The sequence below is a fragment of the Phascolarctos cinereus genome, unplaced genomic scaffold, assembly GCF_003287225.1.
Source record: "Phascolarctos cinereus isolate Bilbo 61053 unplaced genomic scaffold, phaCin_HiC Scaffold_5;HRSCAF=322, whole genome shotgun sequence".
Taxonomy (NCBI): Eukaryota; Metazoa; Chordata; class Mammalia; order Diprotodontia; family Phascolarctidae; genus Phascolarctos; species Phascolarctos cinereus.
Window position 1 is genome coordinate 90,773,226 of NW_027555958.1, and position 12,175 is coordinate 90,785,400.

The 12,175-nt window shown below is 39.4% G+C and overlaps 1 protein-coding gene across 1 annotated transcript in view; it reads left to right on the top strand.

Annotated features, from left to right (window-relative positions):
- PRKN (parkin RBR E3 ubiquitin protein ligase) overlaps positions 1 to 12,175 on the top strand; it is a 1,801,990-nt gene that overhangs the window by 1,717,740 nt on the left and 72,075 nt on the right. The gene's annotated exons all lie outside the window — the stretch shown is intronic.

Sequence of the window (12,175 nt, forward strand, 5' to 3'; positions counted from 1 at the left end):
ATAAAGAAAGGCAAAAGACAGTCCAGCTATCTAGTAGACATCTCAAACTGGATATACCATAAACTGAATCACCAAGTACCTGGAGGAGGGGTGTAGTGGGGAAGGGTATGGCAATAAGATGTAAGAAAACTGGAAAACTAGGAAGAGTCCAGGTTGTAAAGAGCTTTAAAAATCAAACAGGATTTTATATTTGATCCTAGAGGTAATAGGGAGCTACTGGAATTTATTAAATAGGGAAGTGACATGATTAGATGTGCTTTTTAGGAATTTAGTGTCAATTTGACAGATGAGAGAAGAATAGACTGGAATGGGAAGATCACTGAAGTATGGAGACCAGCCAAAAGGCTATTACAGTAGTCCAGGCTTAAGGCAATGAGAGCCTGCACCTGGGCAGTAGCAGTCAGAAAACAGAAGGCAGCATATACAGGAGATGTTACAAAGATAAACACTGACAAGATTTGGCAGTTTAATGGATATATAGGGGAGGGAGTGAGAGAGAATGGAGAGCTAAAAATGCCACCACCTAGGTTGTAATCCTAGATGACTGGTGGCACCCTCAACAGTAGTAGGAAAGTACAGAAGGGGAGGAGAGCTTAGGGAAAGATCATGGGTTCAGTTTTGGACATACCGAGTTTAAGATGTATGTGGGACAGTTAATTTGACAATTATAACAGGAAATGGGGTACAGAAGTCTATCCTGCCCTACAGGAAAATAGAAGGGGGAGGGGATAAGAGAAGGGGGGGGTAGAAGAGATAGAAGAGAGGACAGACTAGGGGAAGGGATGTTCAGAATGCATGCCAGCTTGGGGTGGGGGAGGGGTTAGATGGGGTGAAAATTTGAACTCAAAAACTTGTGGAAGTGAATGTTGAAAACTAAAAATAAATAAATTTATATTTAAAAAATTGACAATTATGATAATGCTAGACAATTAATTGTCATCTAGGCAGTTAGAGAAAAAAATCTGAGGTTAAGAGAGAGGTTGGGCTAGACAGCTAGATCTAAGAATCATTAGCATAGAGATGATTATCGAATCCACTGGAGCTGATGAAATCACCAAATGAAACAGCATAAAGCGAGCAGGCAAGAGATCCCAGGACAAAGCCATGAGAGATACCCACCATTAATGGGAATGACCTGGAAGAAAATCTAGTAAAGGAGACTCAAAAGGGGCAATCAGAGAGGTAGGAGGAGAATCTGGATAGAGTGGTGTCCCAGAATCCCAGAAAGAAGGATTGTCAAGGAAAAGAGAGTGATTGACAGTATTAAGGGCTACAGGGATGGCAAGAAAGATGAGGACTGCAAAAAGGCAATTCGATTTGACCAGGAAGGAATGACTGGCAACTTTGGAAAGATCGGTTTCAGTTGCATGATGAGGGCAGGAGCTGGACTGTAGAGAGTTAAGAAGAGAATGAGAGGAAAGAAAGTGGAGGCATCGGTTGTAGATGACCTCAAGGAGTCTAACTATGAAAGATCAGAGAGATGCGACTGTAGCCAGGAGGAATAGACAGATTAAGCGAGGGTTCTTTGACAATGAGTGAGACATGGACACGTTTGTAGATAGTAGCAAAATTGCCAGTAGAGAGTAGTAAGAGTGAAGATAATGGAGGGGCAATCTCCTGGGGAAGGTAGGATGGAATGAGATCACTTGTGCACATGTGCCTTGGCAAATAGGGCCTCATCTTTATGTGAGATGGGGGTGAAAGGGGAGAGAGTGGCAGAAGACATCTTTGTGATGTGAGATGAGGAATAGTGGAAAAGAGAGAGATCTTGACAAACAGCTTTTCAGAAACATGAAGCAAAGTTCTCATCTGAGAGTGTGAGAAAAGAGAGACATAAAAGGTTTGAGGAGAGATGAAAAGATCTGGGGAAACTGCTGTGGTAAGTAGGATAGTCATTAGGCAGATGTAAAAGGATTGCCTTGATGCAACCCAGCTGAGATTACATGGCATAAATTTGTAGTGTTCCTGGTCGACAGAGTTTCATGATTTTCTCCAGTTTTCTTCAGTAGCATGTGAAGAAAATGCTGAGAGTGATCCAAGGCTGAGTCTTGGCAATGCAAGATCCATGATAGAAAAGGGGGGCAAAGGACTTCAGAGAAGAGGTTCTCCAGAACATCAGGATGGGGAAGGTAGGAGAGTATAGCCAGTACAGGTAGAGATAGAGTAATAAAAAATTATGATGACATCATTTCAGAGTTCCTGAATATTGAAGTAGTGATGACAATATCAAGAGTATGACCATCTCTATTCATAGCTGAGGTAAGGTGGAGGAGTGGATCATGTGAAATGAGTAAGTTGAGGAACTGGGAGGTTAGAGCTTTTGAAGGAGTATCAACATGTATGTTGACATCCTATGGTCTTCCAGAAGCTTAGGTTAGAACTAGACAATAATGGAACATTGGAACAGGAATTGAGCCAACAAATATTAATTAAGCACTTATTATGCTAGGGATACAAAGAAAGTCAAACGCTGAGAAAGATTTGCACTAAAGATATCCAAAGACTACACAAAGAGTGACTGCAAAAAGACCGCTTCTACATACCATGGTAAAGGACACAATGAAATCTTTTTTTCATATGTAATCAGTTCCCAAAATGGATATGACTCAGACTGTTTCTATAAATTCCCTAGCCAAGAGCTTAGAGAAGTTGCTGTGTTTTCTCTCCACAGGAATCTTCAGCATGGATAAGCAGAAAGCAGTAAGGACTACAGGACAGACCTAATTTAAATTCACTGGAATGTGGTTGATAAGATTCTCAAAAAATCCTCATCCCCACCACTGCCAGCAGCTTGGACCCAATGGTAGAGGGTTAGACTATATTGTTCCCTCAAAAACTTTGTTCCTCCAGTTTGAATGTTTTTCAAGAACTAGAAAGCCTTTAAGTACAGGATTAGAGGTCACCAAACTTGACCCTCTGACCAAAGTGGAAACAAGCTTTACTGCAAAGACAGATTGGAACTAAAAGAGTGTTACTTTATAATCAGAGGACCTAGGTTAAAATCTTGTCCTGTGTACCCTCAAGCAAATTACTGTATCTGAGCCTCATTTTCTTCATTGATAATAAAAGAGTTTGGACTAGGATGGCCTCTAAAACAGGTGACGAGAAACCACCATAGGGTCATAGAAGAGATCTCAGAGACCATCGGCTTTGGGATCTGAACTGAGATTCTCTGTCACCAGAGCCAGGGCACTTTCCATTAGACCACACAGAAAACACTATATCTCAAAACTATTGCAATTATTCACTCCCCAATTCATTTTTTTTTCTTTTAACTTAAACACAGAAATACTTGGTTGCCTTTTTATTTGTCCTTTCTCATGTCAGTAGCTATATTTTAGTTTTCTGTGAATCACATATGTTTAGTAAACAATTATTATTATTATGCTAATAAAAATGATAGTAAACCTTCTAAAGACCTAATGATCTACTATTGATCTGTTATGGATGTGCTATTGACCTAATGATCTATACTATTTTAGACAATGTTGTAGACCAGATATTAACTTATCTTTGAAAGACCACTGCCATTTAAAATCATCTTTTCTTTTACTAGCTTATTTTCAGGTTAACTCTAACGGGTAAATGTTTTCTAATTTTTCCTTTGTAAGACCTTCTCCCCTGATACATTTAAGTTTTATAACAAGGAGAGCTCTGCTGGAAGGCTTAAACTGAGACTAGGTTCCACCAGCCGAGTCCCTTGAGTCTAAATACCCTGGAAGAAAAATGACAAAGTGGTTTCTTTTTTTTTTTCTATTTAAGTGAAAGGTCTTTAAACATTTTCAAATTGATTTTCATTATGTTTCCTATGTGTCTTCATGTTCTGAGATATTTGTAGCATCTTTCCTGAGAAGACTTTTAAAATTGTATTTCCTTAACCCTTATGCTCCTTCTGAAATGGGACAAACTTTTCCTTCCCTCACCTAAAGGCAGCTAGGTAGTGCAGTGGATAGAACATTGGGCCTGGGGTCAAGAAAAACTGAGTTTAAATCCAGCCTCAAACACTTAATAGCTGTGTAACCCTAGGGCAGTCACCTAACTCTCCTTCCTCAGTTTCTTCCTCAACTATAAATTGGAGATAATAATAGCACCTCCTTCCTAGGATTGTTGTCAGGATCAAATGATATAATTGTAAAGCACATAGCACAGTGCCTGGCATACAGTAAACACTTAATAAATGCTGGTTTCCTTTCTTCCTCTCCCACACAGTTTATATTTAGAGGAATTGGGCTAAAGATGATAAGACTATGTACCCCCACACAATAAACACATCATCTATAGAGCTCAATTGCCTAAGAAGAGAAAAAGACATTCCTAGTGGAGGCTGTTACTCTAATCCAGGGTTCTTAATCTTTTTTGAGTCATGTACCCCTTTGACAGTCTGGTGAAGGCTATGCATTCCATCTCAGAACAGTATTTTAAATGCATAAAATAAAATACTATATGGATTGCAAAGGAAACCAATTACATTGAAATATAATTGTCAAAAAATCCATGGACCCTAGGAATCAGTGTCAGTATATATGCCAAAAATTATTCCCACTTTTCTGGCACATCATCTTGATCCTTTCCCAGTTGGAGGTTTCCTAGAATAGAAAACCCCTACAACATCACTAAGAGCTGACCTCCTGACTAAAAAAAATGCCAAATATCCATGCTAAATTCCCTTTTAAAATATTCATTCAGCAAGTATTTATTGAGTGAACATTGTGTTCCAGGCACTGTGCCAGATGCTGGGGACACAGAGTCAGAATCAAAATTGTCCTTTCCCTCAAGGAGCCTGTATTCTATTGAGTAGAAACAATGTGTATACAGAAAATTAAGTGCAAAGGGAGGAAAATATAGCTACAAACTGATTTCCTGGGAAGGCACTAATGAACTTGGGAGGTTCAGGATAAGCTTCCTGTTGAAGGGAGCACTTGAGCTGAGCTTTGATGGAAACTAAGAATTCTGTGAGGCAGAGCTGAGCACAGAGTGCATCGTAGACTGGGAGACAGTCTGTGCCAAGGCACAGGGAAGGGGGATGAAGTGTCATGGCTGAGAAATGACCACAAAAGCAGGTTTGGCTGGAATATAAGGCGCATGGGGAGGAGTTATGTGAAATAAGCCTGGAAAAACAGGCAGGAATCAGATTGTGAAGAACTTGAACATCCAAAGAGGGGAGTTTGTGTTTGATCCCAGAGAGCCATGGAGGTTTATTAAACATGAAATTGACATGGGATAGACATGCTCTAGGAATACCAACTTGGCAGCTATGTGGAGAATGGATTGAAAGAGGGAAAAGTTAGAAGCAGGAAATTCAAGTAGGAAGATATTTTAATAGTACAGGCAAGAGGAGATGAGCTCTTGAGAGCTCTTGAAGTAGGGATGTATTTGTAAGAGGTGAGATAAGATAGACATGATATATGAAGTAAGATGTCCTGAAGGAGGGACAGGAGGCAGCATGTACCATGCAAGTCAAACTGTCACTGATACTTTGAAAGCCACCTTCCCTCAGATACCAAGGGAGATTGCCCAGGACCTAGAGTCTCTAAGCCTCTGGAATGACTGTGCCCCAAACCACCAATCCTGATTCCATTCCAGTCCCTTCCCCCATTACTGAGAACAACCCGTGTAGGACAGTTGACTGTTACCAACACCAGTCACCAAACAATAGCTACCAATAGGAAGGTAAGCCCAGCAACCCTAGAGATAGCCATACCCCACAGATCACTCACTAATCCTGCGACCAGCTCATTCCTTGCCCATAGCCATCATCCAGGGGAGTAACCCTTACTGAGATATGATCTCTCACCTGCCTCTGCAGATGCTTCAACCCACCTCCTCAGTAGCCATAGCTATTAAAATCCAAGAAAAGAGAGTTCTTGCCATCCCAGCTCTTGGCATTGTTAAATGGTTCAACATTAGAAATGGATATGATTTTATAAATGGAAATATTGCTAACGAAGATGGATTACTATCTGTTTTGCTACAGTCTTTCCTTTTGCCTTGTAGTTGAAACCTCCTGTGTATATTGTCTCCCCAATTAGAATGTGACTTCTTTAAGAGCAGGGAACTGTCTTGTTTTACAACTATTTGCATCTCCAATTTTTGCATAGTGTTTTGTACAAAGTAAACACTTAATAAATGCTTTTCCATTCATTCTTATGTTCTGGAGATAGATAAAGATATGATATATTCTTTCTGATCCTCAAATAATTGTCAGGCTACAATCATTCATTTCTCCTATCTTATTATTTGAGGGGCTTCATCAACTGTAAGTGACCCATCTCCTTGGCTATGATTACTTTTTACAGTTTTATTGTTACTGATTACCTTCACAAATAGTAATAATCATTGATATTTACATGGCACTTTAAAGTTTATAACATACTTCATAAACATCATCTTGCTTGAGGCTCCCATCAGTGCCATGAAGTTGCTACACTAGGGGGTATGATCCCCATTTTACACCTGAGAAAACTGAGGTTCAGAGTTCAGTGATTTTCCCAGTGCCATAGAGCTAGGGTCAGATACTGGCTTTGAACCCAATTCTTCCTTACACCAAGTCCAATACTCCCTCTCTTCTATCATGTCATTTTTTGGAATGGTAGGTGCTACAAGAGCCCAGAATTCATTTGCATTGTACCCAAGAAAACACAGCCATCCTCTCTCTTCCCAGTCACTGCTACAAAGTTCACTGGTAGAGGTTTCTGTCATCATCAGATCTTATTTATTAAAGCACCCTCATGCGAATGGTGCTCAGGTAGACAGTCTGGAAGAAGCAGGTGACATGGCACCCTGGGTATTTATGGCTGATCAGTGAAGTGACAAGCTGTGTGTCATGGATTCCATCGAGCTGTCAGCTATTTTTAGGCAGGAGAAAGTGAATTCCTCGTGTATCTCACTCCCTTTTGGAGTGAGTTTAATTTCCTGTGAATGATAAGAGAGTTAGTATTTAAAGCTGAAACCCATTAATTTACAGCCCTGCATAATACAGTCTTTGGCAACTAAAGAATTTCGCCACACTGCTCAGCTGATATGCTGATCTGCAGAGACCAGCCTCTGGTAGATGAGAGTAATTTACCTTTCATGCCTTTTCAGCCTTGAGCTTCATCAGAAAAAAGATTATGTTATTCCATTAAAAAAAAAAGGCCTATTCAAACTACAAAAAGTAGTTCCCAAGTGCCTAGTAGAATGCCCCTGAAGAAAAGGAGTCCTGTCTTATTCTACTCAGAAAAAGCCTTTTAGGTTAATTCAGCTCAATTCAAAAGCTTTTATTAAAACACCTACTAAGGCTAGAGGCACACTGTGCTACTATTGAAGATGCAAAGGCAAAAAAATAAATGAAACAGCCCCTGCCCTCAGGGAGCTTACATTCTACCCAGGAGAAACAACAGGTACACAGATGAGTAGCTGCCTCTAGCAGAGTTGGCCTCCTTCCCTTAAGAGGTAGCACCTGAAAGGTGCTTTGAGGGCTGCTAAGAATTCCATGAATCAACGATGAGGAGAGAAGGAATCTAAGGCAGAGCCTGAGCCAGCCTGTACAAAGACGCTGAGGCAGGTGATGGAGTACCATATGTGGAAACCGTAAGGTAGGCTGGCTTGGCTGGAAGAGAGTGTGGGAGGGGGAGCAGCCTGGAAATGGGAAGATGGGAGCCAGATTGTGAAGGACTTTTTAAAAAATGCCAGACAGCAGAGCCTGTATTTTATCTTAGAGACAATATGGAGACCCTGAAACTTCTCAAGCAGAGTTCTTGAGTGCCAGATCAGAGGGTAATGATTAATAAACTGTGTCTTGTTCCAAAGGATATTTTTAGTATTTGGTGATTTTTCTCACATGATGGAATGATAACAATTAAAATGAGGGACTTGGGCAAAAATCCAAGGAGATATTTTACGTTTAGGTATGTGAGAACATAAGCAGTTAAACACATGTGTGATAACTATAATCCAAGTAACCCCCAGGAGCTGAGCAGTTCATTAAAAAAAAAGTTTATTATGCACCTACTGTGTGCATGAGCACTAAATCTGTTTGAACAGAATCATAAATCATAGCATATTAGAGCTAGAAAGTAACTTAGAGATTATTTAGTTCAGCTGGCTCATTTTACAGATGCCGAAACCAAACAAGACATATGTCAAACACATGAGCAGCCCACATTCACCCATCATCCTCCTTCAATACAGCTGCTTTGTAGACCAAATGGTTCAGATTCTGCAAGCATAAACTCAGAAACAGCTCCTGGGAAAGCAACCCCTGCAGACTTAAGAGGGCCCGGAAGCTGCTTCGCAGCAGGCATGGTTAAGGGTAGTGGGAGCAAAAAAAGGTGCTTCATAGCAGGTGTGGCTAAGGATAGTGGACCAGAAAGAAGGCTCTTTGGAAAAAAAATCTTAACGAGAGCTCAGAATTTAAACTCATTTCCTGAAGCTTTCCTTTTAAAACTAAATTTGCTGTTTTAAGCACCAGGGTGCCATTTAGTGCAATAAATCAGTAACTTACTAAAGCATAGGTTGGCTTTTTCTAGTCAGGAGTGACACATAAGATTAGCTGCCAGGCTTACCAACCACTGCTGCTTCTGGAGATCATACTGTTTGTCTCTGCTATCCCAGATCCCCCATTTCTTTGTCCTTTACTGCCTTAACTAAAATAGCAGTTTGGTTTAGAGGGATTTTACATACCTGCACACACACACATACATGCACATACACACACATGTATATACACACATGTACTTATACACCCCTGCCACCTTCCTCCCTATTTTCTCTTTTAAAATTATTTCATTTTTAATTTGTGGAATAAAATAAGCATTTCCATAACATAGTACAATAAAAAAAAAGATGATTGCACTTAAAACTGCAAATCTACCATACACAACTTGCTATTCCTTTCAAATAGACAACAAAATTATCATGTAAATTTCTTTTTTTCCTTCCCCTACCCCCCTTCTAGAAATGGCTATCATTAGACACAAATAGGTATATTATATGTAAATTTATTCTATGCATACTTTTATTTATCAGTTCTTTCTCTAGATACAGATAGTGTCTTTCTTCATATGTCCTTTATAATAGTCAAAATAATTTATTTTTCTCAAAGTTGTTCTTGAAACAGTATTGCTGTATATAAGATTCTCTTGGTTCTGCTCATTTCACTCTTTGTTATTTCATGCAAATCTTTCCATGTTTTTCTAAAATCACTGAGCTCATCATTTCTTGTAGCACAGTAGTATTCCATCACAATCATATACCACAACTTGTTTAGCCATTCCCCAATTGATGGGCATTCCTACAATTTCCAGTTCTTTGCCACCACAGAGATTTGCTACAGATATTTAAAAACATGTAAGTTCTCTTCCTTTTTCAAAGAAAAATTACTTAAAAGAAAAAGACTGGAAGCAACAATCTGATTTTTCTCCCCTCATGCCTAACTGCCTTCCATCCCCCTCCTTATCTCTCTCCTTTTTTAAGTCTTTCCTCCCTTTCTCTCTCCTCTTGTCTTTCCATCCATTCCCCTAGCTTTCTCCCCTTTTTCTCTTTCACTATATTTCTCTCAATCCTACCCCCTAGCTTTACCTCCCTCTCTCCTAAGAAGAGAAACAAAGAGAAAGGGAATGCAGGTGGTGTGTTATTCCTGCATGGCATATTATGTATAGAAAGCTTATTGAAATGAATTTTCCTTTTTTAATTTAATGAATTAATTAAATTAATGAATTAATTTCAAAGCTAGGGTCATTAGACGTTATTTGTCTGGAGTTATTTCTTCTCTTCCCACCCCACTACACTGAATGTGTAAATAGGTATCTTAAAATCATACATTTAGAGTTGGAAGAGACCCAAAAAGTCATGTAGTTAAACCCCCTACTCAAATCTGGAGAGAAGTCATCAGTGCTTTTGACTACTCACCTGGCTTAGTGGATTCTTACCATCTCTCTGGGTTCTGTGGAATCTCCAATCTCCTTTTTCCCTCACTATGGTGACAGACCACCCATATGGTCAGTCTTCTAAATCTGCAGGGGCAAAACTGCTAATATGGCAGTTCTACCTATGAGCAGTCTAGTGTAACACCTGAGACACTTCTTGTAGGTGGGGACCCTCAAAGAGCTATATCAGGTTCACATATTCTGTGGGTCTATATCAACTTAAAAAATGATTCATGAGCCCCTACATTTCCAGAACCCACTCCTCTTTCTTTTGTTATGTGTGTTTCATATACCCAATTCAGGATACAGCCACTGGCTCAGAACACATTTGGCTTGTCCACGTCCTTTGGAAAGCTATGACATCTTACTGCAAACCTCTTGTTTTAAGAATAAAATGAGACAATATTTGTAAAGCACTTTGTAAACTTTATATTGCTGCTTTGTTAGTGCTAGCTGTTATTATTATCATTATTATTATTATTATTATTATTATATGTCATCAGGAGTTGGTGGTCCTTAGGGAACTATCTTATCTTACTAGAATCACTAATAAGTGAATTGTATGTGATGGAGTAAGGCTTATAGCTTTATTCTTATCTTAACTTGGGAATAAACTGGAGAAGAATGAACAAACCAACCAACCATGAAAAGGATCAGAAAATAACCTCTATTATATCTCTTGGTTAGCTAAGCGTTGCCATGTCCCTTAGGACTCAGTAACATCTCATCCTTCTTCTGAGCTTTGTTGATTGGTTGAGTCTTTGTCCCAAACGTGGATGTATCATTTCTTTTCTAGAGTCTTCATGCTGGATCCTGTCTTCCTGGAGTTCCCTACTTCCAGAGCTTTCTGGCTTTTTCACCAACTATCGGTGATCCCAATCTCCCTGACTTTCCCTCCCATGCTCCAGGTCTTTCCCAACTCATGACTGAAAAATTATCTGTCTGATCCAGCCATTTTGGAAAATAATTTGGAACTGTGCCAAAGAACTATAAAACTATGCATACCCTTTGAGCCAGCAATACTAGGTCTGCATCCCAAAGAGATAAAAGGAAAAGGAAAATGACCTATATGTACAAAAATCTTTATAGTAGCTCTTTGTGGTGGCAAAGAATTGGAAAGTGAGGGAATCCTCAAAAATTGGGGAATGGGTGAACAGATTGTAGTATATAATTGTGATGCAATATTATTGTGCTATAAAGAATGACAAGAGGGATGGTTTCAGAGAAACCTGGTAAGACCTATATGAACTGATGCAAAGTGAAGTGAGTAGAACCAGAAGACCATTATACACAGTAACAGCAATATTTTAATAATGATCAACTGTAAATTACTTAGCTACTCTGATCAATAGACAGCTAGGTGGTGTAGAGGATAGAGCAATGGGCTTGGAATCAGGAAGACTTATCTTCATGAGTTCAAATCTGACTTCAAACACTTACCAGCTGTATGACCCTGGGCAAGTCACTTAACCCTGCTTGCCTCCATTTCCTCATCTGTAAAATGAGCTAGAGAAGGAAATGGTAAACTGCTCCAGTATCTTTGCTGAGAAAACCCCTAGTGGGGTCATGAATAATCAGACACAACTGAAATGACTCAGCAACAGCAACATTCTGATCAATACGATGATCTAAAACATTTCCAAAGAAATCGTGATAAAAAAAAAAGATGTTATCCACCTCCAGAAATAGAACTGAACTCTGAGTACAAATTGAAGTATGATTTTCTCACTTTCTTTATTTTTCTTACTTTTTCGTGACATGGCTAATATGGAAATATGTTTTGCATGATTTCACATGTATAACTGATATATTTCTTGCCTTCTCAGTGGGTGGGTATGAGTCTAGAGGGAGGGAGACAATTTGGGACTCAAAAAACAGTTTAAGTTTAAAATAAATAAATAATGAGGTTTTAAAAGGAAAAAAAATACCTACCCTATGCCCCTCATTCTTTCCAAACCAGGCTGTCTGTCACCCCCAGGTAACAGCAGGCTGTTACACTAAGCTGTACTAGTGTGCTAATGTGAAAGGGCCCTCTGGCAGCCCTGTGGTCCCAGGTGAGATTTGCTTATTTTGACTCTGCCTTTCAGAGCACAATGCCCTTCCTTTGGTTGCCTAACACAAAGGGGTGAATGTAATAATGAAAATTTCAATCCTTCTTGGAAAGAAAGGCAGTATTGTAGCAAACCACAAAGATAATTTTTTTAAAATGTATTTATCATATTATGAGGTGGGCAGAGAATGGAATATCTTTTAGCAGCACCTCTAAAGTT